The sequence below is a fragment of the Cibotium barometz genome, chromosome 38, assembly GCF_041138505.1.
Source record: "Cibotium barometz isolate CiBa-2024 chromosome 38, ASM4113850v1, whole genome shotgun sequence".
NCBI lineage: Eukaryota > Viridiplantae > Streptophyta > Polypodiopsida > Cyatheales > Cibotiaceae > Cibotium > Cibotium barometz.
The window spans coordinates 7,897,007-7,923,503 of record NC_141083.1 but is presented as its reverse complement, the minus strand read 5'-3'; the positions used below and the strand labels follow the sequence as shown (position 1 = coordinate 7,923,503).

Below are 26,497 nucleotides of genomic sequence, written 5' to 3'. Positions count from 1 at the left end.
ACTTAATAATCAAGGAGGTGGTTGAGTCCTCTCTCTTGTGCGCAGGCAGGCACACTCGTAGACCATGCTTTGTGAGTAGATCCAGAGGGTAAACCAGCAAACCTTAATGTGTCTTCGCAGCATAACCGCGCAGTACAAATAACCCATCGAACTATCCTCTTAATTATTTTACCAATCTTTGATCCTAATTTCATCAATGCCTAATACAATTAATTAATCGAACTATCCTCACAATCTTTATTCCTAATGCCATAACCATAATAATAATGCCTCCAAATGGGAAAAAAGTTCACATGCCTCATTTTATAAATGACGATTTGTCACAAAAGTTGAGACGAACAAAGTTAATTGTCATTTATTGATTTTTTATATGATTACAACTTATATGTTCTCTCTTCCTCCATTATTTATCCCATTTGAGATACTTTTTAATGACTTTATGAACTGCAATAATTGACTTTGCATGAATTATAATCACGATTCGTTTGCAATTATTGCATGAATTATAATCACCATTCGATTGCATAGATGAATATATTTGTATTCAATGAGTATCTTTCACTTATATTTGTATCCAATCAGTGTTGGAAAAAAACTATTTTCCCAAAAAGTAAAAAACCTTCATCTAAAAATTGTGAAATTATTTATAAAGAAAATTTTCAAATTTTGAAGGTTTTTGTTCTACAACCCCTCAAAATCTGCAGGTTTTTATACCCTCAAGTTTCAAATTTGAAAGTAGTTTTAAAAATCTGCAGGTGCAAATTACACTACACCCGGTTTTTTTCGAACACTGTATCCAATGAGAGTATATCTTTCAACGAGGCACCTATTTTTGTGATAGATTCATGGAGATAAATGATCAACACTTCATCATTATCAGTCCTACCTATTGATGTTGTCACAATCAACTCTGTAACTTTGAGCTGAACGTTTGGTTTTTTATAACTTCCTCTTCAGTTTTGCACAACTCTTCTTGGGTTCATTTTTTTAAAAACCTACCACAACTCTTCTTTGGTTTTTTTAACCTATGAATTTGGCTCTTTGCAGTTTTGAAAAACGTTTCTAATTTGCTCTTTTCTTCATTTTTGACAAATTTTTTCCTTCTATTTTTGGACAAAAAGATAAAGAGAGAGATGGCCTTTAATGACTTAACGATTAATTAAAAATATGAAGATGAAGGAAACAGAAGACATTCTAGAAAGTCGTTACAACTTTTAGTAGACACATAGACTAAGGTATTATGTAAACACATTTCTGCAGGTAGAGACACTTCAATGGGTAACTTCGAACAGATCAACTATGTCTGTATGTAGCTGCAAAGGTGGCTGCACCAAGGAACGCGCGTAAAGGAGGGCAGCGTGCAAGTTTTTATAGAAATCCACGAGAGTATGCCAGCGGGAGGGAGGAAGAGTATTTACTGCCCTCAAAAAAGGGGAAAAAAGAGGAGAAAATCCATTGGAATTTTTTTATAAAAGCCTTAAAATTATATTAAAAGTAAAAGAGGAAAAAAAAAACAGTACTCCGGTTACAGAAAGACTAGGCATTTTTGAGTGATCAATTTTAGAATACAAAAGCCTGCAAGGACTCCCAGAAGGCCTTGATAGATTGGAGGTCATAATTGGCCAGACTTCATCTAAGGCACATCTGCTTGCCACCCGGTGAAGAAATGCCTTTAAGCTGGTTCTTTCTCATGGCATCTTCTACTAGCTAGCCAAGAGTGTCAGCCACAATGGCAAAGAGAAGCGGGGCTAAAGGGCATCCTTGTCTGACATACCTGTTAAGGGAGAAGCGTTCAAATAAAACCCCATTTACTACTACCCTACTAGACTTAGCATTCCCAAAAAGGGTATGGACAACCTTAATGAATCTTGGCCCTATACCCGTATCATGTATTGACTGAAGAACAAAGTCCTATTCCAATATGTCATAAGCCTTATCAAAATCAAATTTGAAGAATATAAAGTCTTGCTTTGGTTGTTGGGCATACTCAAAGCCTTCCCATAGACTGATAATGGCATCCAAATCTTCAATCTCTTCTCGAGAAATGTCACTCTCCAAAAAGGCTTTAAGGGATGGATGCATAGTCTTTTTTCTACATTGAGCGATTTCGGCACAAGCCTCATGTCTTTCCCTCGAACGAGGAGGAGGAGAATTGAAAATGCTTCTAAAATAAGAGTGGACTATCTGCAAATTCTGATCAGAGCATGAAGCTACATTGCCCCTTGCATCCCAAGCATTGGAATCATATCTCTTGTCTGCTTTTTCTTCAGGCAAGCAAAGGTTTCCTTAACAGGCCTATCTCCGTTACCTTCCCACCAATCTCTTAGAAATCTCTGCACCTGCATATTTTCAATCTCTTCTTCTCTTCTTAGATCGGCCTTAATCTGAAGATAAACACCTCGTGCATGTGAGTCCCCTTTATTAACCCTCTATTAAGAGCTTCAATTTTCTTAGCTTTCCTCTCTCTTCTATGCTTCACTGCTCTAGCTTTAACCTCCTTAAGAAGATCTTGAGTCAAACCAACCGCAACTGCCCATGCTTAAGCTGGCAATTCTGTGTAGTTAAAAGATTGACTAAAAATATCCTTGATGCTCGCATATACCAAGGGGAGGTTAAATAGGCTAGCATCTGCATGAAACCACCCTGCTTCTCGGATTGCTCCAACTTCTTGAAGGAGATCAAAAGAGGTTTATGGTCAGACAGCTGAATGGAGTTGAGAGCTTTGACCTGAGTGTTGTTATATTCCAAAGCAATTGAGTTGCTGGCATAACATGTCTAGTGTGGCCTTCCTAATGTGTTCACCAGATCTACCATTGGACCACGTGAATTCATGCCTACAATCTAAATCCACCAGGTCATGTTGTTGTTTACAATCCAACCATGCTCGAAGCTCAAGTCCTTTAGATCCTCACCATATTGAAATCCCCTACCAGGACAATAAGCAAGTTAAGTTGCTTTAGGGAATCCCATAGTTCAGTCCTTGATCCACTAGGTCTAAAAGTATACACCAATACAATGTGTACCACTCAATCCCAATACACATTTTTATAGCCACCCATCTATGCAAAGGGTAGTGGATGTAGTCCTAGGTGGCTTTGGCCCACTTGGTGTGAAGCCTTGTCACTGAACCCCCACTAGCCTTCCCATGGTACGAAGCAAACCATTCAAAATCTTTAGAGATTTTGTTGAGGTTCGCTAAAAGCACATCTCAAGCCACCTTTACTTTCTGTAAACATGTACAATCAAGATACATTCTTTCGCCAAAAAGTCAATTCTTGATTTACTTCAGCGTTGTTCGGGTCAGTCAACCCCTTTGTGTTGAACAATAAAATCTTATCAAACATTATTTTTTACGATATTTGGATCCTTGGTGCACTTTTCCTGAGGAGGGTTTGCTTTGAGTGTCCTTTTCATGTGGGATGGGAGAAGCTATATTCTCCCCCACTTTAGAGATCCTCCTTTCGGAGGTAGAAAAATCTTGCTGAACAGGATGAGGGAAGCCAGACCTAGATGCTACTTTGGAGTAGCTAGCCCCTTTCTGGTGGGAACTATTAATGCATGCTTCTATGATTTCTTCCGGAGTAGGAAAAACTACTGGGCCCACTTCTTGAAAATCCATATCATCTATTTCTTTTTCAAGGTTGAAAGCAATGGGCTAAATTTGAGAATTAGGCACTACATCAGTGTCCAGCTCTTTATCATCATTGGACTTAGGCTAGGACGGGTCTACAATATCCACGAGTAAGGGGGAAAACGTTTTTTGAAGTTTTTGCATGTTAGGTGATTTTAAATTTTGAGGGCTAGTAACTTTCCCTCTTCTATTCACTTGTTGAAATCCATCTTGGGCCTCTGGATTCCCTTCAGAAGCAAAAGGCTGCACATTTTGCAAGGGAGGAGGGGGAGAATTCTTGATTGGGCAATCTTTGATAAAATGTTCTTGTTTATGGCAATGGAAGCAAGCATTGGGTAGATTTTTGAATAATATAGGTTGTTCAATACAAAGATCACAAAAATTAATGATTAGTTTCTCCGAGAGCTCCTTACTTAGGTCCACTTCAACCAGAGCTTGTAGATGCCATCTTGGGTTCAGGTTAGCAAATAGGCCTTTGACCTAGTAGATTGCCTATGGGTTCCAATATGAGTTTCACCATAGGATGGTGTAGGGGAGGTCAGGAAACTCAACCCATACTGGGCAAATGGAGGGTTTTTCATCTATTGCCCCACACCTAGAATATTGAGCGCCATAGCCTCATCTCTAAACAAGAAATAGAAGTAGTTATTTGGTAGGTATTGAATATGCTCAACAATAGCAACTCAATTTGCCCTAATCTAACTTCTGAGTAAATCGCTAGGGGTCTAGGGCCATGACACATCCCCACCAAGGCCTTCGTCTGGTTACATGACACCATTCTCTTACCAAATTGAAAAGAAGAGATACAGTCACTTTACCTTTTGTATCTCCACCATCCTCTTGGTCAGAACCACTTTGGCATCCCTACTCTTCCTTGTTCATAGCGAGGCTGAGACATGCTTCTTCGGGGGTGACTGTTGCATGGCCTTCGTTCCCTTCTTTGCTTTCCCTTCCATTCTGTCATATGTCTTTTCTTTAAAAATAGGGGATTGATCGACAACATCTGTGTTGGTATCTGATGGCTCAGGTGAAGGGGTAGAGTGAGTCTGTATGGCTCCCTGCATGGAGGTTTGGTAGCTGAAAAGTGGGTAGAAGAGGCGAAAACTGAAAATTTAATTGTGCTTCTGCAACAAGAAAAGCTCCCGTGTTGATCACAGAAGAGGGGTACTTAGTCACATGTGTGGGCAGATTAGGCAACACCAAAGATTTAGGGGAGATCTCTTCACCTTGCAAAGAAGGATGTTGGGATTTTCCTCCTCCACCAAGGGCCTGTGTGGCAAGCATGGGATGGCCATTTGACAGGGGGAGAGCCTGGTAGCCTCCCCTGGGCTACAGCTTGAGAGAAACGCCTTATGGCGGGCACACATGCTTTGACAAAAAGGAGACAGTCTAGAGCACTTGACAGGTCGCCATCAGGAGGTCACCATCGCTAGAGTTCCTTAGGACGCTCTTTTGATTTTGAAAAAATATCTAAATCCATTGGATTTTCAAGAAGGCTTCATTTTCGTCTCTAAAATAATCCTCACACAATACCAAAAAAAAAAAGGCGGCGGCTAAAAGCCTCTCTGCAACAAGAAATTTAAAAAAAGCATTCAAAATCTATTTTGGATGTAAATTATTGGACTCGAGCATTTTAATATTTGTGGCCCGTGGAAATTTTATGGATATTTATTTTAACAAGGCTTCATGTGGACCTTAGAAACATCAAATTCAAGCATTTTAAATGTAAATCCTATGTTGAACATCAAATTTTTCAAATTTAGGTTTAACAATCCCTTTTTTTAACTTGAATCTAGTATACAATATTGTAAATGTTTAAAATGTGATTATATAATATTTAATGCTTTTATATATTTTTCAAAACTTAGAAATGAATCAATGTCAAAATATGTATTAAAATCGATGAATTATTGATATTGATTAGATTACAAAACATACTACACATGCACATGTACGGGTATGGGCCTAGGCACATGGACCTTGGGTCCCTTGAGCATAGATTTGGGGCTTGGCATATTGATTTGCTAGCGTGAAAAGACCAGGTCCTATATAAATTACCTTGGTCTAGGCTATTGTATCCTTTTACACCTTATCATTTGAGATATACATCTTGTCTCCTTAGAGCTTATGCCCCAACTTTCATGGCCTTCTTGGCTATTGCTTTAAGATGGTGACCCACACCCATGTTTGCTCCATGCCTTGAGTAGATCCATCAACTTGGTCACGTTCCCTTTCTTACATTGGTATTAGAGCTCTTGGCTTAGATCTTGATGTTTTGATTAAGGAATAATTAGTACTTAATCTATTTTTAAATTAGTACTTTTACACATTTTTCATATTTTTTGTTGACTCTGTTTTGAGTGGATTAACAATAGAATTAATGATAATCATTTTTAATATATACTAATCACAGATTTCAAAAACCCTAATACATGCACAAATTTGAGAGAATATTGATTTTTTTGATTATTGAATTAATGTTTTCAACCAATTTTTGAGTGCTTTTCTTGGACTTTTCTTGCTAAATCTCCTTGATTAGTACTTCTTTTCATCAAATCTATTCTTAAACCTTAGTTTCCTTCTATATTTGCCTAGTTTTTGGGAAATGGTGTCAAAGATAAACCTTTGACAAATACAAGAAACAATAGCATTAATAATAAGCTGAGTATTTTTGAAGGTGTCAAAAATATGGATCTTAATGTCTATCTCTTGTTTCATCGTCAGCAACACAATGAGATGCATCCATCGTTCATTGGTGGATGAAGATATGGATCTTAATGTCTATCTCTTGTTTCATCATCAGCAACACAATGAGATGCATCCATGGTTTATTGGTGGATGCAAGCATGTGCCTAGCCATCCTTGAGTTTTTATGCTCTAGGCTTCACGAGCACGCAGAGAGTAGGTTGAGCGCATCATAGTCAACACTTTCTTGCTTGGAACCCTCACATAGAAAGAGAGATTGAAGATTGCTCTAGATGCAGCAAAAGGGTTGGAGAGGAAGGCTCGATCTTTATCTTCAAGTTTCTTAGGAGGCCTTGGTGTACAAGCACTTTGAGTAATGTTAGCCTCATATGGCCATCTATAAACAAGCTTCATTACCGTGGTCATTCAAGGCTTAGCTCAGTTCATCAAGGTCAAGTACATCACACTCTCCCACTGTCATGTAAGTTTGTAACATTGCCCTGGTCAGCGCAAGGAGTATCTCTCTCTCCATGCAGATCAAGTAGTCGACCCTGGACTACAGGCAGCCATCTCATCCCCATCAACAAGCATCATCTCAATGCACTCGGCAAGCAGGAACACGCTACGAGGCAATAGCCTATTGTGTAGGCTGCCATCCTACCTGGGCAAGGCGGTCAGAATTGAAACTAGTATTTTTCCCCCTTCTCCTTACCGGCCTGTTTGGTGACAGTAACAGTCGAGCCACTTGCCTCCTTTCTTATCCCTCCGTCTGTCCCTTCCTCTTCAGTTATAGCACCCGACTTACTTGGTGATTCACACCGGGCCAAGACCTCGTTTTCTTACGCCGGAGGTGCTTCAGCCCGCGGCCAAATGGGATTATTGCTCTTTCTCACAGTAAGTCAAGCATCAACTCATCATCATCATCATTGCAGTAAGCTCAACAATAGCGTTTCATCGTAGCTCTCATCGTAGTAAGCTCAATACTTCATCGATTTTTTTTTCAAAGGTTTAGTGCTCAGAACAGCAACATCATTCACAAGGGCCACCATGTTCAGCATGTAGGCACAATAGTATATTCAAATTTCTTCTTGCGTGCTTAGCATCATCGCCTTTTAACAACGTTCAAAAAGCGTAGCTTAACAAACAACCAAAAAAAGAGAAGACAACTACGTTTGACTTGCTGTGGGCTTGGGGAGCATCATCGAGCTCTCACCTTAGCAAGTTCCTTGCGACCATCCAAGCATCAAAGGGAGAGAAGAGAAAAGGATGCCGCCAGCGTGTGAGCGTGTGAGAAAGAAAGGAAGAAGGAGATAATAAAAAATAAACAACCGAGCCTAGGGTTAATTTTTCTTCTACCGTTTTCTATTCACACATACTTGACCACTTTACTCTTCATACCTTGCCCATCTACCTTTGTCCATTCCCTTCGCCATTCTCACTTCCAACCTCACATTCATTTGCATTTTCCACACCCTCCTTACCTATTCACACGTAGTGGAAACACTTACAAAAACTATTTATGGTAGGCATTAGCACATGCTCATGTGCTAATGCTCTATGTTCATGTGCATTGGGCACGCATAGTATGAGGTGCTACAATGATACTATGATGAGTAGTGTGCATGAGACATTATGGTTTGATGGATATACCTTGTCATTCACACTCCAGTGGGAGACAACATGGGTTTTCTAGATTGAGAGATTCATCTTGACATTGTTCACACGTGATGTGCAAGTCATTGGATTTGTTTACATGCCTTGAGCATTTGTGAGAGATTATTCACGTGCGACCATTTCAGTTGGTATTATTCACATGCATTAGCACTTTATTTGGGGATTGTACACACACTTAGTGATGTGTGAGCGTGTTTTCATATTTTTTTGTGCTTTGAGGAGTGTTCACACATTTGAGGGTACTTTGTGGAGATTGTTCACACATATTCATGTGTTTTTCTTACTATTTTTACCCCTCACTTGAGCGACACTCTACAACCCATCATTGTTACATCAACATCATTGTTATATCAACATCATTATGTTACCATCTCAGAACCTGATCTTAGGAGGGATGCTCATGCATTATGTTCATGGCTTTATGCTCGTTATTGCGAGCTACCATTTTGTGTCACGGATTATATTTCTTTTGTTGCATTCACACTTTTGGCACTTCAAGGTCTAGGCCTTCAGATCCTCATTCATCAACTTCATGTTATGATGAGGCATTCTATTCATGCCATGGGTGGTGTTTTGAGCTTGAGGGATTGATGCCTAGTCACTCGAGACATTTTTTCAATGAGGTGGATGTTTGTAACAGATGGTCCGCACATGGGGATTTTATTGTGCCATTGCTTGACTTCCTTCACACAGACGGTTCGGTATTGTTCGCATGGGATGATTCTTTCTTTAACATCTTACATGAGTGTCTTACACTCTTGAGCCATTATGATTATGTCCCTGTGGACATGGACTACACCGACAGAGATTCAAATGATGATGTATCACACCCATATACCTATGATGATGCGTCTCATACACATACACATGATGATGTACTGCACACACACACTTATGATGATATTGATACACATGCACATGATGATAATGGTACACATGCATATGGCCATAGTGATACACATGCACATGATGCTATTGCCACATATGTACATGATGATCATGGGGGCATGATCTCGAGGGTAGAGATGGCAATGAGCACATCGATCATTGATACTTTTATGCCTATCTTCCTTCTTACGAATCATGAGGGTACATGAGTTGATCGTGGGAGCATTGTAGAGGATGGTGTGCATTCAAGTAGTGATATATCTAGCATAGCACACAAAGTTTAGTGGTACTTTGCATGTGGAGATGTTCACGATACCACTACTCCTAGCTTCATAGTGCACCTGGTAGCGTTCTTTTGGGTATAGACTATGTGTTTAAGCAGTTAGGTATAGTGTATAAGGGTAGTGTTGATTTTACTAAGGTGAGATCTCATAGGGGACACATGATTATTCTTCACATTTGATTTAGATATTTTCTTGGATTCATTATTGATGGAGATCTACCTATAAGCATTACTTTAGTGACCTTGGAGATTTCGTGTTAGGGATTTTATGGATGATGATTCCATTTATCACTCATGTGTGGATATGTTATCAGCCCTCAGTGACGATGACGTTTATGATGATCCTATTGATCATACTCTTATCTTAGAGGATCATGCACACTAGAGGGATTTGCACGAGGAGGTGACGCATAATTCAGGTCATGCATATGGATATAGAGGGTCATGCCTTCGATGTTTTGAGTTGTGCCGACATCGATTCTTATTTGATTTTGTATGATGCTAACTACGAGCTATGTGTTTTTGGTTCATGTCATTGTCAACACAATTCTATGTTTTGCGAAGCCGCGCCATTTACATTTAGATACATCATTTGCCACATGGCAATGTTTGGTTTTTGATTATATGGCTCGATATTCAGATGCACCTATGGCACATCCTAGTCTTGGCCTGCATGATGGTCCTTTTGTGCCAGGACATTTTGACATTCTGGCCCATGAGTTTCGAGTTCATCTTGTGGATGTCTTCAATGGTCGGAATCACATAATGACTGTGAGGATGGGCTAGTTAGTGTTATCTGCTTTGATACAGGAGGATTTGGTGCTAGCCTCTTCATCAACATTGGTCTTCCATATTTATCCTTTGATCTAGGTGGGTGGAGGACCATTCTTTTGGAGTTTGGATGGTTCAAACTTCCCTTTGATCCAGGCAATTGTATGATTAGCTTGTTCATCGATGACAAGAATTTGTTATCTTAACCCCAGGGGTCATATGACTTCTTAGCTTTGCTTTCGACTTAGAGGATGTATTGTTAGCTTCATCATCGGCTTTGCACTACATTCCTTTATCCAAGAGGGATTATATGCCTTGATGTCAACATTTACATTCAATTTTGGATGTGATTTTTGGCTTTCGTATATAGCCTTTGTATGTGTCTTTTGTGCACAACCACCCCTTGATTTTGAGGACAAAAACATTAGAGGAGGGGATGGTATGTAGTGAAGCAATTATATATGCACATATACATGTATGGATATGGGTCTAGGCACATGGACCTTGGATCTCTTGAGCATAGATTTGGGGCATGGGCATATTGATTTGCTAGTGTGAAATGGCGAGGCACTATATATAAGTGACCTTGGTTTAGGCTATTGTACCCTTTTATCACCTTATCATTTGATATAGACATCTTGTCTTGTTGGAGCTTATGCCCAAGCTTTCATGGCCTTCCGGGCTATCGCCTTAGGATGGTGAACCACACCCATGTCTACTCCATGCCTTGACTAGATCCATCTCCATATCTCAGCTTGGTCATGTTCTCTTTCTTGCAGCTATTGTTGTAAATGAATGTTGTTGAGCATGGGCTCACCTTCTAAATTACATGGGTTTGAACATGTGAAACTTGTAGTAGAATCTTAGATACTTGAGACTAGACCTTAACACCAAGTACTACCAACATGGCAAAAGCAATCCCTAGAATTACAACAATTTACCAAGGCATAAAGTGGAGGACCTCACACTTTGGTTTGGTTGCCACACCCACAACTAGTGGGTGTACCCTATTTTATTCATATTCCTAACATTTTATAATCCAAAAATTCAAGGCTTGCCTAGATATTCACTAAGAAGCTTAGGGAAGAAATTACACTTTAAGGCTTTCACTCTATATTTTGCCTTCAATATCTAAAGGTTGTATGATGGTTGCCTCAGTTTCCTCTTCTTTGATCAAACACCTAGCCACTAAATGATAAAGCAAGTAACTGACTTGAGTATTTAATAGGTTTTCTCAATTAACAAGAATATTAATGGTGGTTTAGTTTATCTATATGGTGAACAATTACCATTTTGTGATGTGTGGCTACTAGGGGTCTATAATTTCGTAGATTTATACTTAGATTGAATATGAAACCAACCAAGATGGAACCAATTGAATTATTGAAGGAGGCCAAAGATACTTGATTACAAAAGGTGCATTGAAGAGAGAAAAAGGTTGCTTGACAACTCCAAGCACTATATAGGACAACAATATGTGACATGGTGGGAAGGGTTTTTTGATGACTAAGAGCTAATTCATGCTAAAATTTGTGGAGAAGATTGGATTTTTCTAAATCCTTTTCTACCCATATTGAGGTCACTACCGATTAATTAATTAATCGAGCTCTAACGAGCTCGATTAGTTAATTAAGGTTATAATATTCATTTGTAGCTTTCGACCTAGCCAAACCTTCCATTTTTTTCATTTTTAAAAATTTTATCCCTCTCTGCACTACAACGTTCCTCTCATCAGCGTTCATATTTGTCAGTGTTCATCTTGCTCTTTTAACTTTTGTTTTTATTTTTTTAAACATTTTTTTAAATTTTAAACAATACATGTTGCCCAGCGTAGCTCTCTCTCTCTCTCTCTTTCAGACAATTTAAACAATGCGCGTTCATTTTCAGAGTAGCTTTACGTTACAAAAATTTTACAAGGAGACATTTGCCTCAGTAGACAATCGAGTTCCATTGCATTCTTTTATAGGCACCTGGAGAGGCGGGCGACGATGAAGCGGGAAAAAACTAGAAAAATCCCACCACCTTTGAGAGCACCATAAGGTTTCCCAAAAAAAAAAAACTAAAGCTTCCACTTAAAGGTTCAAACCCTCTCACTAATTAATTAATATGAAAGAGAATTTGGTACCCATATTCATTCATTTTGTTGAGATCCCACAGGTGATATTCATTTTCTAGGTTGCTGCTCCTCCCTTCCTGAGTTGGCATGACTTGGCCTTTGTTTATCTTTCCTTCTTCTTTATTGGCTTCTTTTTTCTTTTCTTAACCTTCCCTTGTCAGTTCTTTTATCCACACTTGCTTTGGATTCTTTTCCAATTCCTTTTGTAAGATGCTTTTACAGCTCTGGGGGGCTGTTGTAGACTCCAGTTGGAACTCTTGCATCCCTTCTTCAGTCATCTTCACATTGCCTAGTGGTTTTTTGTGTGTTGCAATGTCTTCTCTCTTCCTGACTAGGCTTTTCCTGTTTGGATTAACAACATGCTCATTCAGGAGCGATCTTTCCTGCATCGTTCATACCATTCCTTGTGCACTCTGCACAAGTTTATTAGTGATTTTCTCTCGGACCCTCTGTTGCCCTACCCACTGTTCTAGCCTCTGCTTTTCTTCCAGATCAGCGTTTCTACCTATCATTGTCTTGATAAGTCCTTGCGACCTAATCACTGCCATTACTACTGATGTTTTACTGCCCATTCATTTCCACTTTCACCATGTTTATGGTGGCTGCATTAGCTCATGCTAGGTTTACCTCCCTTTGCGGCCTTGCTTCTTGCAGTTCCTCTGCTGTGATGGTGTTGTAGTATGGGACAATCAGTTTGCCTATGCCCAGAGGCACTGTAGTAGTAGCATACTAGCCTAGTTTCTCTTTGTCTGAATCTTCCACCTCGTCCTCTTCCATAAGGTCTATTGATTTAAGGCCTTGCGGCAACTTGATTGACAGCTTGAACCTGTTAGTTGCTGACGCCGTTGTCTTTTTACTACTCTCGGGTTTCTCTTTTGAGCATTGTAAAAGAATGAGTCAGGGGTGCGGTTACTCTTATTGCAAATAGCACATGGTTGCTAGGTGATGGTTGCTAGGTGGCTTTCATCTGACATTCTTCTTTTGTGTGACCCTGGATATTACACTTGGTGGATCATACGTGCGGTTTCAGTTCAGATCCTGCTGCATGTCCTTTGACAAGCGTGGCTAGGGTAGCCTTCAATTCTTCCTAAACATCCACTGCCTGCTTCTTGGGCTTCCTCTCTTTGGCATCCAAATCTTAAATGGAGTCTAATTCCACGGAATCCAACTTAGAAGTTTCTTCTTCCTTCTTTTTCTTTTTGTCAGCTCCTTTCTTTTTCTTCTTGGGGTCTTTGCTTGTCTATCTCAAGATTCCTTTGGCTCTGGTTGCTCTTGCTACCATTTGTTCAAATGTGAGAGCCTCCAAATCATAAGAGACTACTGCCATCTAGGCTTCTCCCTCAATCCTTTCACAAACCACTGACTCAATGTGGATGCTGTAGGTTTGTTGGGCTGGTCCAGATGCATTAATAATGCTAGAAATTCTACTACATATTATTCTGTTGGCCTCTTCTTTTGGAGTCAACCTTTGCAGGTTTTCTAGTACCTCTCAGTGGTGGTCTTGTCTCTTCGAAATCTTTTTCAGGAAAGCTTTCTTCAGTTCCTCAAACGTTTGGAAGTGCTCCAAACCATACTGGGCATACCAATAGTGGCCTTGCCACCTAGAGTTATTGTAAAATACTATATCTTTTGTGGCAATGGGGCTCTAGTGGCCAAGAAGGTGGTCTCAAAGGTTTAAATATGAGCATTTGGATCCTCCTCACTTTTTCCCTTAAACTTTGAGTATTTTAGAGACATCCTTCCCAAGGCTACTTGTTCCTCTCCTTCTTGATCTCCTTACCTCGTGTTTTGGAGCTCTTGGTGTTCTTATTATCCCTCTTTATCTCTCAAAGGTTCTTGCTCTTGCTGGCACAAAGTCCTTTCCAAAAATCTTTCTACACGATGGGGCCGCCCTTCATTTCTTGAGGCCTCGGACTTCGTGTGGTGGTACCACATTGCTCTGCATGAACTTCCCTCATTCTCCATGCATCCTCCATTGCACTAATATGACTCATTCATGAACATAACTGACACCATGACAAGCGCACTTCCTCTTGTGATCTAGCCCAACTAGCTCCTCTATGCCAGAAGTAGCCCATTAGCTTTTGCCTCTTTTGTGTGATTGGCTTAGCCTTGTGTAGTGTAGCAGTAGCCTGATTCTTCCTATGTTTGCCCCCTTGCTACACTAGCTCCCTTAACTTTTGTTTGGATTACCTCTAGCTCTCTTCCCACGTGGGTGATCCTAGAGTCGGCTTCAAGAGCCTGCACTTGCAACATGTCGTTGAGTGCAATGGTGACATTTTTTGGGTTTTGAGCTCTACAATGTTGGCATGCTCCAAGAGGAGTGCCTGCTAGGCTACATCTACCTGCTTACTCCTTTTTTCTAGCCATGAATTCTATCATGTGCCCAATAAGATTGTGCTACTACGGGGAAGTCCGGGAGGCAGCCTTGGGAGTTAAAGATGGCCCGAGAGAAGCTTTCAGTTGTGGCACTGAGCTAAGATGGCCTTCTTGGATCCTCCTACGTGTTTCGGTAATGTTTGGCGATGCCTCTTGAGAAGTGGAGAATCTATTGCCTTGAAAACGAAGTGTGTGCCTTGCACTTTCCCGATACTTCCTCAACCATAGGGAATGATCTGTAGGATGGGACACCAGACTAGACGTGTTCTTTGGGGGCATGCCACTTGCCCCTACTACCAGTTTCCATGTTGGTGTGTCCATCAGGTTTGTTTTTGGAAAGTCGACAAAGGCATTATATTGGGAGTTCATTTGTGATCCATCCTTGGCTTCTTGGGTTATAGGGAGTTAGCCTATGGGGCATGTTGCTGGTGGGAAATGCTTACTTGGGGTTGGACAAACCTTGGTGACTATATGGTTCGAGGAGCTCTTCCCACCCCCACTAACAACATAGTAATGGATCTTGGTGATAACCATGGCTTCTCCAAACTTGCTAATCAGGGTTACACAAATGCTGTGGAGCTCATAATGAAAGTGGTCATCCAAGTTCACTAGCAAACCCTCCATGAGATAGGCGAGGAGGGATAGGTTGCATTTGCTATAATTGTATGTCCACCTAAGGTTGGTTAGAATGGTGAGAGGACCTTGGTTGGGGTAATGATATTAGGCCGAGATATGTCTTCCCACCTCACTTCATGCTTGTTGACCATCCTTGTTGTTACTAGGCCTTTGATGATATCTTGGACAATCCCTTGCACTCCACTCAGTTTCTGATGAGGTTCTATGTATTTGGGCAAGTGGAAGGCTTCATGGACAACATCCATGGTCAGGGCCAATGTCAAGTTAGCTCTGCATAATCTAGGGTTGTTCAAGCATTAAGATGATTTTAATTCTAGACCTAAGACAACCATATTCCAAGGTTAACTAAACACATATGCATTCCCAAGAATTTCTAAAATAAGGTTAAACTCAATTAATGATTTACACTAACACCTTAGGCAACTTTAAAAACTAAGTAATGCTTGACGAATTCCATGTGGTCATGCATTATAGTTCATGCAATTAATTGAACAGTAAAAATGAAAGAGAGTGGGCATGGAAGAATTACACCTATATTTTGGAGATCTCCTTGATTCGATGAGAAATGCCCGTAATTTGATGTAGATATCCATGTATGAACATTGCCGCAGTCCTAGGACTATGAAAGCGAACCCACCTCAAACTTTTCAACCTGTACAATTAACTAACAAGCACTATACCTCGAGAGGCACATCAGTGGGAAAAAATAAGGACTCATTTAAGGACACAAAACTAGAAACAACTTGAAAACACTAACTTACCTACCAGTCACCACACTAATACTGAGGATCAAGGTACGAGGATGTTGTAGAGTCCTGGCTGTAGCCCTAAGGCTAAGCCTCTATCCGCATCATCCAAATAAATAAAATCAACCTCGATAGTGCCATGAGTCTCATCCGTCCATTCATCGCGTCAGATATATCTTCTTCATCCTCCCATCCACATAGACTCGTCAAGAATGTAACTATGCGAGGGAAGTCATCCTGTGGAAATGTAAAGACTTGGGCTATCGGGGATACGTCCTCTACACAGTAGGGGTCAGTTGTGGTCAATAGGCGAATTAGCCATTCTAATTCCTCAACATTTCCCTCGCTGGCTAGTACATCTATATGACCCAACTCGGTTCTAATTACAAGATAGCACATGTGAAATATCTGAGAAAGGTACAGATGTGATACCTCTCACCAAAGGTGGGAGTGGATACCTCTCACCAAAGGTACAGATGATACCTCTCACCAAAGGTGGGAGTGGATACCTCTCACCAAAGGTGGGAGTGGATGAAGTGTGTGATGCTCGCGCATCTGCCGCCATACCTGCAAACACAAATATAGCATCAGTAGGTTCATGATGAAGACATGTCCATCTTATCTAATTGTGTGCAGATAACTCTCCTCTTAATGTGCTCTTGCTCTTTTTACTTCTTTTTTTTTGTATGAAGCTATATATATACATTCCCTCAAATTTGGAAGTTACATGGTCAAGGGAGAAGGGTAGGGAGGAAGCAATAGAATGTCGAACGTGAGTACATGCTCCCCCCTTCCTTGGGTAGATCATATTTTTTGCAATGATGTTGTAGCCCCTTGGAAACCAATTTGTCCAGTGGGTTATAGGTGGTGATGTGAGCAGATAGCTTTTCATGACCCTTGTGGCCACATCACGTTGCAGAGATGGTAGTGTACGCTCCCATGAACGAACGGAGGATATGGCTTCCGACGATACATTTACAAGGGGAGACGTAGACTTATTGGTTTCTTGGTGGGTATTGACAAGGGTAGGTGTAGAGCGTGCAGAAACTTCTATATCAACGTGTGAATGGCATGAGGATCTAGAAGCTTCCTATGACTCCCCCCTTCCTGATGAGCTAGGTGGTATCGATCGATATCGTTTGGGAATCCAAACTAGCTCTGGAAGAAGTGGTGTGGAGTACTCCGTTACCTTTCGCTTACCACGGTCTTGAATTATCGTTGGGGTGGCAACATTTGGCTTACAAGATTTTACAGGCGATGTACAGGAATTTAGCTTATGTTTAGGGACCCAAATCTCGTCATTCCCTTCGTAGTACCCTTGGGCTGCTAATAATGTTTTAGGAATCCAACATGATGTTACCTTGCCTTTTCTAGGGCGGGTAGCTGCTTTCCTACTACGAGGCTTCTTGTCTGAACGAGATTGGGCAGTAGAGGTAGCCGTTAACGAAGCTTTTGGGACCCATTTGTATGTACTCTTCGGTAAAGTAAGCGGAACCTTTGGGACCACATTGCTTGTCTCCACTCTTGTCGTTGAAGCGTTAGAGGGGTGGCAAACAATCAAAGATGGTGTAGCCACTTGACTTTGTGACTTTTCCTTATCTAGCGTTTTGTCCAGAGTTGATGCCTTAGGTATGGGACCCTGAGTGGTCAGGCTGAGAGCTAGTTCTTGCGTTGTAACTCACCTAGTTACCCAATCAATATTGCACTTGGAAGCTAACATCCATTTGCGCCCTAAGTTTACAGTTCCCTCCATGGTACCAGCAGAGCAGGCATAACCAAAAAGCTTTAAACCACAGTCCCCTTGTCATAGGCAACAGGAGTGTGCAAAATTCCCGAGACAGTGGTTTTCTTCTTATTGATACCCTTAACTTGGATGGTACTCTTGGATAAGGGTGGTTTTCCAAGTTGACACCACACTCCATATGACAGCAAATTGTGTTGAGCTCCCGTATCCAATAATGCATTATATAGCACCTCCCCGTGTAAGGACTCTGTAGCTCAATTGGGTATCGTAGAGGCGGGTTAGATTCTAGTGAATCCTCCTCTACCTCCTCGAAAAATGCTTGCGTAATCCCCAAGTTGGCCTCTCGTTGGTGCCTAACACGCTGTTGTATCTTCTTAAGCTCAGCCTGTTCTTTAGCTGCCTTCTTCTGATGGATTGCATGCAATTCCTCTTGGCTTAGGGGGTCATAGTATCTTTTGAATTTACTCCCGTTGAGGAATCCAACGGTTTCAACTCCGTCTTGAGAGTCTCCACTCAGATGGTACCTTGCGAGGTAATTTCACATACTCTGTACGATCCCTTACCAGCATATTTTAGCTTCTTCTTTTCGTTACACACTCCATACATCAAGACTTTATCCCCAACTTAAATGTCCTTGTTTTTCAGGTGGCGATCAAACCATTTCTTCCTTCTATCCTTCTCTACAAGGGCATTGTACATCGCCAATTATCTTTCTTCGTCTAACCGCTCAAGGATATACAAATGCTCTACTAAGGGATTACCATACAAGCCCTCTTAATTAGCAACACAAAGACTAGGAATGACAAATTCCCATGGCATGACTGCCTCTTGGCCATATACCATCTTGAATGGTGTGCAATTAATAGCCACTTTGTACGCAGTACGATAGGCCCATAAAGCTGATGTAAGCTTTAGATCCCAATCCGTGAGATGAGCCTCAACTGTCTTTGTTAGAATAGAGATTAAGGTCTTATTGGTACTCTCGGCTTGGCCATTCGCTTGTGGATAATAAGGAGTAGATTTATAATGGGATATCATGAAATTTGTTGTGAGCTCCTTAATCACTTCATTTATAAAATGCGTACCATTGTCGCTCACAAGTTCAAAAGAACAAATGAAGCGTGTGATTATATTTTCAAAGAGGAACTTGGCTGTTGTCCTCGCATCTGCCTTTCGTGTCGCTTTCGCTTCAGCCCATTTGGTCACATAGTCAGTGTGGCCACAATAATATAGCGAGATTGTGTGTTACGGCACTGGGCTAATTGGACCTACAAAGTCTAAACCCCACTTTTCAAACGGTTGGTTTACTTTAATTGGATGTAGGGGAATCTGATCTTTTCGCTGGGGTTTCTTGTAGCATTGGCATTCATCACAACCCTTCATAAAAAGTGATGCATCTTGGAACATAGTGGGCCACCAATACCCTGACTGCAATATCTTTCGCGTAGTTAAGTCTCCTGAAAAGTGACCATCGGCTACGCCCATATGTGCCTCTTGCAAAATATATAGATACTCATCCTCTCCGTGCACAACGCCTAAGAACATCATCTTTTCCTCTTTTATAAAGAGTCCCGGCCATTAGGCAATAGGGTTCGCATTCCTTGATCAGCTTTTGAGCTAGATCTTTACGAAGCTCTTGGGTTGGAAAACCATTAACCAAGAAGTTAACAATCTTCTCACTCCATTCAGGCATTGTCTCCACCATGAACAAGGAAGTGTCATCATCATCAACTCCCGTAGGAGCTTCACCATTAGGTATGCGAGATAAATGATCAACCATGACATGTTTTTTGCTAGGTCTCACAACAACAGTGAAATCAAACTCAAGAAGAATCAACAACCATCGTGTGATTCTTCCTGTGGAGCATGGTTTGTTCACCAGATACAACAATGCTTGATGATCCACATAGAAAACAAACTTGGTGGCAATAAGAAGGTAATAACGAAATTTCTTTACTGCATATATCATTGCCAACCCTTCTCACTCCGTAGTGGTGTAGTTCATTTCAGCATCGTTCAATTGGCGGACTGGCAAAGCTAATGGGGTAGTCTAGTTTATGTTCTCCAGGTTGAGTTAGTACACACCCACCAATAGCAAAGTTTGATGCATCAATATGCACATGGAAGATTAAATCCCAGTTAGGCATTCGCAAGATTGGAGCACTCGTCTCACCAGGGCCTTCTTTAATAACTTATATGCACGGTCACAATCTTCGGTCTAAATAAACTCGATGAGAAGCTTGTACAATGGTCGAGCTATCTTAGCGAAGAATAAAATAAACCTTGGATAATAACCAACATGGCCCATAAAGCGCTGGAATCCCTTATAGTTGGTGGGAGTGGGGGCAATTCCAGAATGACCTTGATTTTACTTTCATCGATGGAAATCCCATTTTTGGACACTATATGCCCTAGAATAACTCCGTGTTTAACCTAGAATTGGCATTTGAAAGAATTCAATGAGATGCGATATAATCTACACCTTTCAAATACTTTTCGTAAACACATCAAGTGCTCGTCCCAAAAGGAATGAACATAAAGATCATCTAAGAAGGCTTCACAAAAGTCCCTTAGATATTCCTTAAAGGGCTGTGTTTATCAATCGTTGGAATGTTGCAGGTGCATTGGTTAAGCCAAAGGCCATGACGCGAAAGGCAAACACTCCAAACTCCATTATAAAAGCTATTTTAGCTTGGTCCTCTACTACAATTGTGATCTGATTCATAACCAGAGTACCCATCTAAAAAGCTATAAGCCTCCTTGCCTGTGACTCTTTCAAGCACATGTTTCGAATACGGCAAGGGGTAATGATCTCTTCTGGTGGCTGCATTAACCTTTTTGAGATCAACGCACACTCTGAGTTTCCCATTCTTTTTTGGTACAATGGCTATCGGAGAAACCCATTCTGAGTACTCAATAGGGTATATGAATCCACATTTTATAAGCTTTTCAATTTCCTCTTGTACAATCTTTGCATACTTAGGATTCATTGGGTAGGGACGTTGCTGGACTGGTTTAGCAGTGCTAATCATGGGAATTGTGTGTTGCACCACATTGGGTGGAACACCCTTCATATCATGGTATGTCCAAGCAAATATGTCCTTGAATTCTTTAAGAAGCATCTTAAGTGTAGCTTCTTCTTGGTGAGGTCTTGAGCAATAAAAACTGGTTAGGCTCCTCACCCGGATCTGCTAGTTCTATCTCCTTAACTACCGCCGGGCCATCGTAGACACCGCTACTCCCATTGGTAGGCTTTCGTTGGGCTTTTGTGTAGACGACTTTACGTTCCCCCATGGTAAAAGATTTGAAATGCTCAGGTGCGGGGTGCAAGTCTACTGGTTCTTGTTGTGCCATGCCTTTTTCTTTAATTTCCGCTTTCTTTTGTTTCTGAGCTAACTCTCGGTTTTGACGCCTTCTCGCAGTACGACTTAGTTTCGGCTTCTCTTCAATTTCTAATCGGGCGATGTCATGAGGTTGCAGACTACACCACATGACACCTTGGAGGTATTCTCCCCAATTATCCACTAACTTTCGATGAACGTCATATGCTCCTACATAAGTAAGCCATTCTGCAGTGGATCTCTCTTTGTTTATTCTAGCTCGTACATTAGCTCGATAGCGTTGTCGCTTATGTCTCGTCTTCTTCTTACCTAGTTTCTGATTTTTGTTTATATCAGATTCAGACTCACTTGATCGATCTTCACTTGTGTCCCCCTCACTCTCGGATGAACTGTAAGAGGTTACTGTCCTAGGCCTTGAGCATGTGGCTTCCACACTTGGGTGAATATTCAATTCATACCCCCTATCAGGCTCAGAGTCAGTTTCTTCTTGAGATTCAGACTTGGAGTCGCATTGGTCAGAGTCTTCGCGCTACTTTCAGTGTCAAGGGAGTTTGCCACTTTCTTGCCATCAGAAGTCACATGCATAACACCTATCATGTTTACTAGCACTAATGGTGGCATATCTTGCCCCTCAGGTGTTACCCAACTTATGCCTCTATTTCCCCATGTGTCTATGGTTGCCGCTAGGTATACCCAATCTACGTTATCTGACTCACTCATGCCTGGTAGGACATCCATATAAGGAGAATCTTTCCCATCATCGGTCTCTTTTTTGCATGTATAGCAATACTTTAATGGGGCTGAGTGAATAGTGGTATCCGATCGATTATCAATGATAACCTTTCTTCCTAAAGGATGCACGCGACCATTCTCAAGATCAGCTCGAATGACAGAGTCCTGGAATTGTAAGTAGACATGGTTTTTCGACTAGTCCTGGAATTGTAAGTAGACATGGTTTTTCGACTAGTCATGCACCATTTGTGCTTCCCTCATGAAAGGACGTCCTAAGATCATTTGATATGACATAGGATGCTTAGAGAAATCCATTACAATGAAGGTATGCCTTACCTTGTATCCCAGAACCTTGATCTCAAGGTCCCTTAGCATTCCAATAGGTTTAGCTATAGTTTCGTTTGTCATGTTAACCACTATGTTTGTGACTTCTAGGTGAGGTCTTCCCATAGATTCCTAGCAGTTTTTAGTCACAATGCTCACTCCAGCACCACCATCAAGGATTCCCTTTAGAGTCAATCCCTTGGTAGTAAAATGGGGAGGGTTGCATTAGATTCGTCACCTTCAAAGTACCGTCCTAACTTGTTAACAGGTATTTCAAAACGACCAAGACTTCATCTAGGTTGGGCTGTAGATCTAAATGTTCCTCCTCATCTTGAAGCGTGTTGGGTCTATCCATATTTGCAAATTATGGTAACCTTGCCTTCAATTCTCCATTGAGAAATGCTCGAAGAGCTAAGAATAGCTCAGGATCTCCGTATAACTTGGATATGATCATAGTCCTGATTTCAGAGGACATGAAATCCATTAGTTTGGACACATTCAATGGTACTTTTTGAGATATCGACCCTTGAGGGACTAGGGACTGGTGAAAATGGAATCACTTTCTCTTTGATGGGGTCAGGCATTGCCTCACTAAACATTCTTTCAAGCAAGAAGGGTGTCTGCCCACTTCTTCTTGATGTCCTATCCTCACTTTCTTCCCAAATGATACTAGGTATAGCTAACGGTTTATGGCTCCTGTGAGGCTGAACTCGTGTAGGAAACACTGTGTCTAGGATCTTGATTTTTCTAGGTTCTGGCTCCAGTTCTCTTTGTGTTTCTTCCACCAAACCCCTTAAGTGTTGCACTCGTTCAATCTCCTCTACTTGGTTTGGGTAAGTCCTAATCTTTTTCTTGAGGGTTTCCCATGTGGCTTGTCTTTTAAGAGTCTCAGTCAGTCTGGGTCGCCGAGAGGGTATTAGGCTGACTTGGTTGTGGGACAGGAGGAGTTTCTTTGTGTTTCCCCCGATTTATGTCTTTGCTTGATTCTCCTTGGGTTTCTCCCTTAAAGTAGTGGCTTTGGTCTCCATGGTTTCTATTGAATCAGAATTATCCTCAGGATCATTCATATACACAGGGTCGTCTCCTGTCCCTATATTAGTCCTTGAACTAGGTTTGGAGCTTGTGGCATTAAGTGATCTCTTCCGTCGCGTTTTCTTTTTCTTTGCTCGAGCAATTGATGCAGTATCCCTCTCTTCAAGAATGTAGTTTTGATTTTGAAGCATTGACTGTGTGACTACATTTGCGGGTACAACAGGTGTGGTTCCTAGTGCCTCATTGGTGACCTCAACCAAATTCAATGGCGTAATCTTGGGTGCACTTGGATTATGTGGACATTGAGCAATCAAATGATCTATGCCACAACGATGTCAGTACCGGCATTCTCGACGTGCTCCCTTGATTTGGTTGCATTTGAGTAGCGATCTTCTGTAGCCTATTAGGGCACTCTGCTACACGATGCGGTCCACCACAATCGTAGCATTGAAGAGGTGGTCTTCTGGCAAAGGTATTAAGGTTTTGCCCTCTTGTGGCGAGAGTAGCCGCTTGATATACAGGCTTGACTTGCCCGAAATGATCCTCCATGTAATACTAGGGAGTCATTTCAAATGTATCAATCCCATATAGAACAGTGGGGTCTATATCCTCTTCATAATCCCCACACACGCACTATGTGACTCACAACCCATCTGGTTTATAGGGGTAACCCTCGGATGCGGAGGTTGTGGTCCTAGCACTGGCGGTGGTAACGGCACAGACTGGACTAAATTTGGGTTCCTTGGAACTATGTGTTGTGAGACGGTTGCTCAATAGGTGGTGCAGGCATCAGGTGAGGTGTGTTTGACCAGGCTAGTGGCGCCTGATTTGCTAACATTCACTTAAGTACTAGTCAATCCTTAGATTGATGGCCATACTTACCACATGTATTACAAGTCCCATTGAATTTAACTCTGAATGTGGGACATTCACTCGTGCTATGTGGTCCTAAGCAAACCAAACACCATTGTTGCTCTCTTCTTGGGTACATATGGCTATTTTGAGGAGCTCGATTACCCCTAAAGTATTCTTGAAGAGCCTTAGTAAGGTCAGCTATAGACATTTCAGATATCTTTGGCTCCTTGGCAATAGGTTTTACAGTCATTGGCTCGTGCCCAGATACTTGCGAACTAACAGACTTTGTCTCCGAAGACACCTTTTTACCTACAATCATCAAGTTGTCTTCTAACTGGATTGCATTGGTAGTGACTGCTTCCCACGTCATAAGACCTCTAATGACTAGGCCATTGTATATGTCCTCCTGGCGCAATCCTCAGATGAATCTATCAAGAAGTTGGTTGTTATTGAAGCGCTCATCATCGGGAATACAACGAGAATTTAGATGCTTTAGTCAACTAATATAAAGCCTCTCACTGACTCTCCTTCCTCGCGTTCAGCTTTTTGGAGTTGAGATGCTACACCCCAAAGCACACCCTCACGTATGTATTCTTTCAAGAACAATCTCTTGAGAGTGGGATAGTGAGTATGCTCTTCAACCCTTAAAGTTCGATACCAATCTCCGGCTTTTCCACTCAAGGTTAAGCCTAAGGCTTTACACTTATGTAGCTCATTGTGCTCTTCCAAGGAATCACACACGTGTTCAAAAACTTCAATGTGCTTCCTAACATCTTCATTACCACTGAAGTTCTAAGTGAGCTTGGCAACTTGTACCGCCTTGCTTCTAGGCTCTCTCTCAGGTATGCCACGCATGTTTTTCGCAATAGATCGTCCGATCGTTTGAGCAAACACTGCTAGATCACCTAAGTGAGCAGGCATAACTGGTGGAGGCACTTCTGGGATGGCCTGGTTGATAGGAGTTGGCATTGGTCTTGGTATGTATGCAGTTGACGCACGATATGATATGTGACTAGGCATAGCTCCTCTTGGATAAGGGTTCTAATAAGTCATTCGTGGAGCATACGCCATTGGCATAACTAGAGGCGTAGGAGCTACATGAGCAGCATGAGTAGCGATAGGTACATATAGTCGATATGCACTGGTATGCACTATTGTAGGTACTGTACCACTAGTAGGTAACGGTGTTGTACTAACTACAGTGGTAACGGGTGCACTTTCCGTCATGCTTATCATCGGAGTACTTTAGGAAGAGCATCAGAAGGTGGTAGCTCAGTAGGGCCTTCATTAAATGAAGTGGCTAGAATATCCACATGGACACTCTTTGGGAGGACAGGGTCTACATGAGATGTGAATGGTGAATCTACTGCTAGATCAGGGTTGTGGGACCCAAACTGGCACGTTTTGGCTTACTTCCTCAGAGTTCTAGGTAGGATGCCCTTCCATGACTTCAGAGTCAGAGGACGAGTCACTAGCCGCTATTCGTGAATCTTGGGTTGCACTTCCTTGGGTTCCAACTGAAGGCCAAGATGCTAACGTGGAGGGATGGTGTGAGCCTGCGTAAACTGAAACACTTTCTAGTTGCTCAGACTCTAGCACCCAACCAAAGCGTAGATGCATGTGATGTGGGTATCCTACGGGCGTTGGTAACTACCCTTGAAGCCCACACAAGTGGTTTCTCAGGTGTTTCGCATCCCGTTTTTACTTGTTTTTGTCTCGTTTTCAATCCATTTTCACCCCCTTACTTATGGTCAAAATTGGACTAAGGAATGTGATAGCTCAAGATGAGCGTATCATTCAAGGGGTCCTAGCGTGCTTTACAGCACAGTGTTTGCCTATCCGGAGCTCTCGTGGCCCTCAAAACAATCTATTTGTGCCTGTGGGAGAAAGGGTGAAGGCTTTGTCCCACATGCCCACTCCACTCCTTGGGGGGTAGACTATATAGAGAGCTTCACTCCCCTTAAGCTTTCATTTGAGAGAAAGCTATGGAGGCTCACTCTCCTATATATATATATATCAAAAGATCGAGGCTGGGGCCAATTGGGGGTTTTTTCTTTTTCAATTAAAAATTTCTTTCCACACGGGTTGGGTTGATTTAAATTTTTCTTCTTCTTTTTTTGCTTAGAAATGTTTTTGGAGAAAAATAGCCCTAACTAACATACTAACTTATGACTCTAACAGCTAACACACAGAACTGGAATGTGCAGAAAATGAAGACAATAGAACAGAAAAAAACTGAAGAACAGTAGCAAACACACAAACACGCCTCTCTTTGCCTTTCCTACAGGATAAAATAGACTTCAAACAGTAGCCCGAGCTGCATCTGGAGCTTGGTAGAGGGCGATTCCCCGGCAACGGCGCCAAAAATGTGTGCTTTTGCCGCACGTGTCGGAGCTAGGGACTTGCCAAGCATCGTGTGCGAGCCACGAATGGCTGCAAGCACACAACCAAGAAACCAACAAGCTCAAAACAGGGAGCAATGGTGTGTCACTCACCGCTCAGACCGCCGTCGTCGTGAAGGATTCTCGCGTCGCGAGATGAAGAAGGAGCCGTCGCCACCACACTGTCGCCTCGCCACAGCCGTGCTGCCATGGAATGTTTGGCTAGCTAGAGAGTAAATAGTGGAAAATGAGAGGGGGACCCCTTGTTTATATAGCCTT

The 26,497-nt window shown here is 41.7% G+C and overlaps 1 long non-coding RNA gene across 1 annotated transcript; it reads right to left on the bottom strand.

Annotated features, from left to right (window-relative positions):
* Nucleotides 1–1,136: 1,136 nt before the first annotated feature.
* Nucleotides 1,137–5,011, bottom strand: LOC147616294 (uncharacterized). The gene is made up of 2 exons (XR_015262474.1): nucleotides 4,450–5,011; nucleotides 1,137–1,417 (listed from the first exon to the last, which is right to left on the bottom strand). It is a non-coding gene; the product is annotated as an uncharacterized LOC147616294 (long non-coding RNA).
* Nucleotides 5,012–26,497: the final 21,486 nt, after the last annotated feature.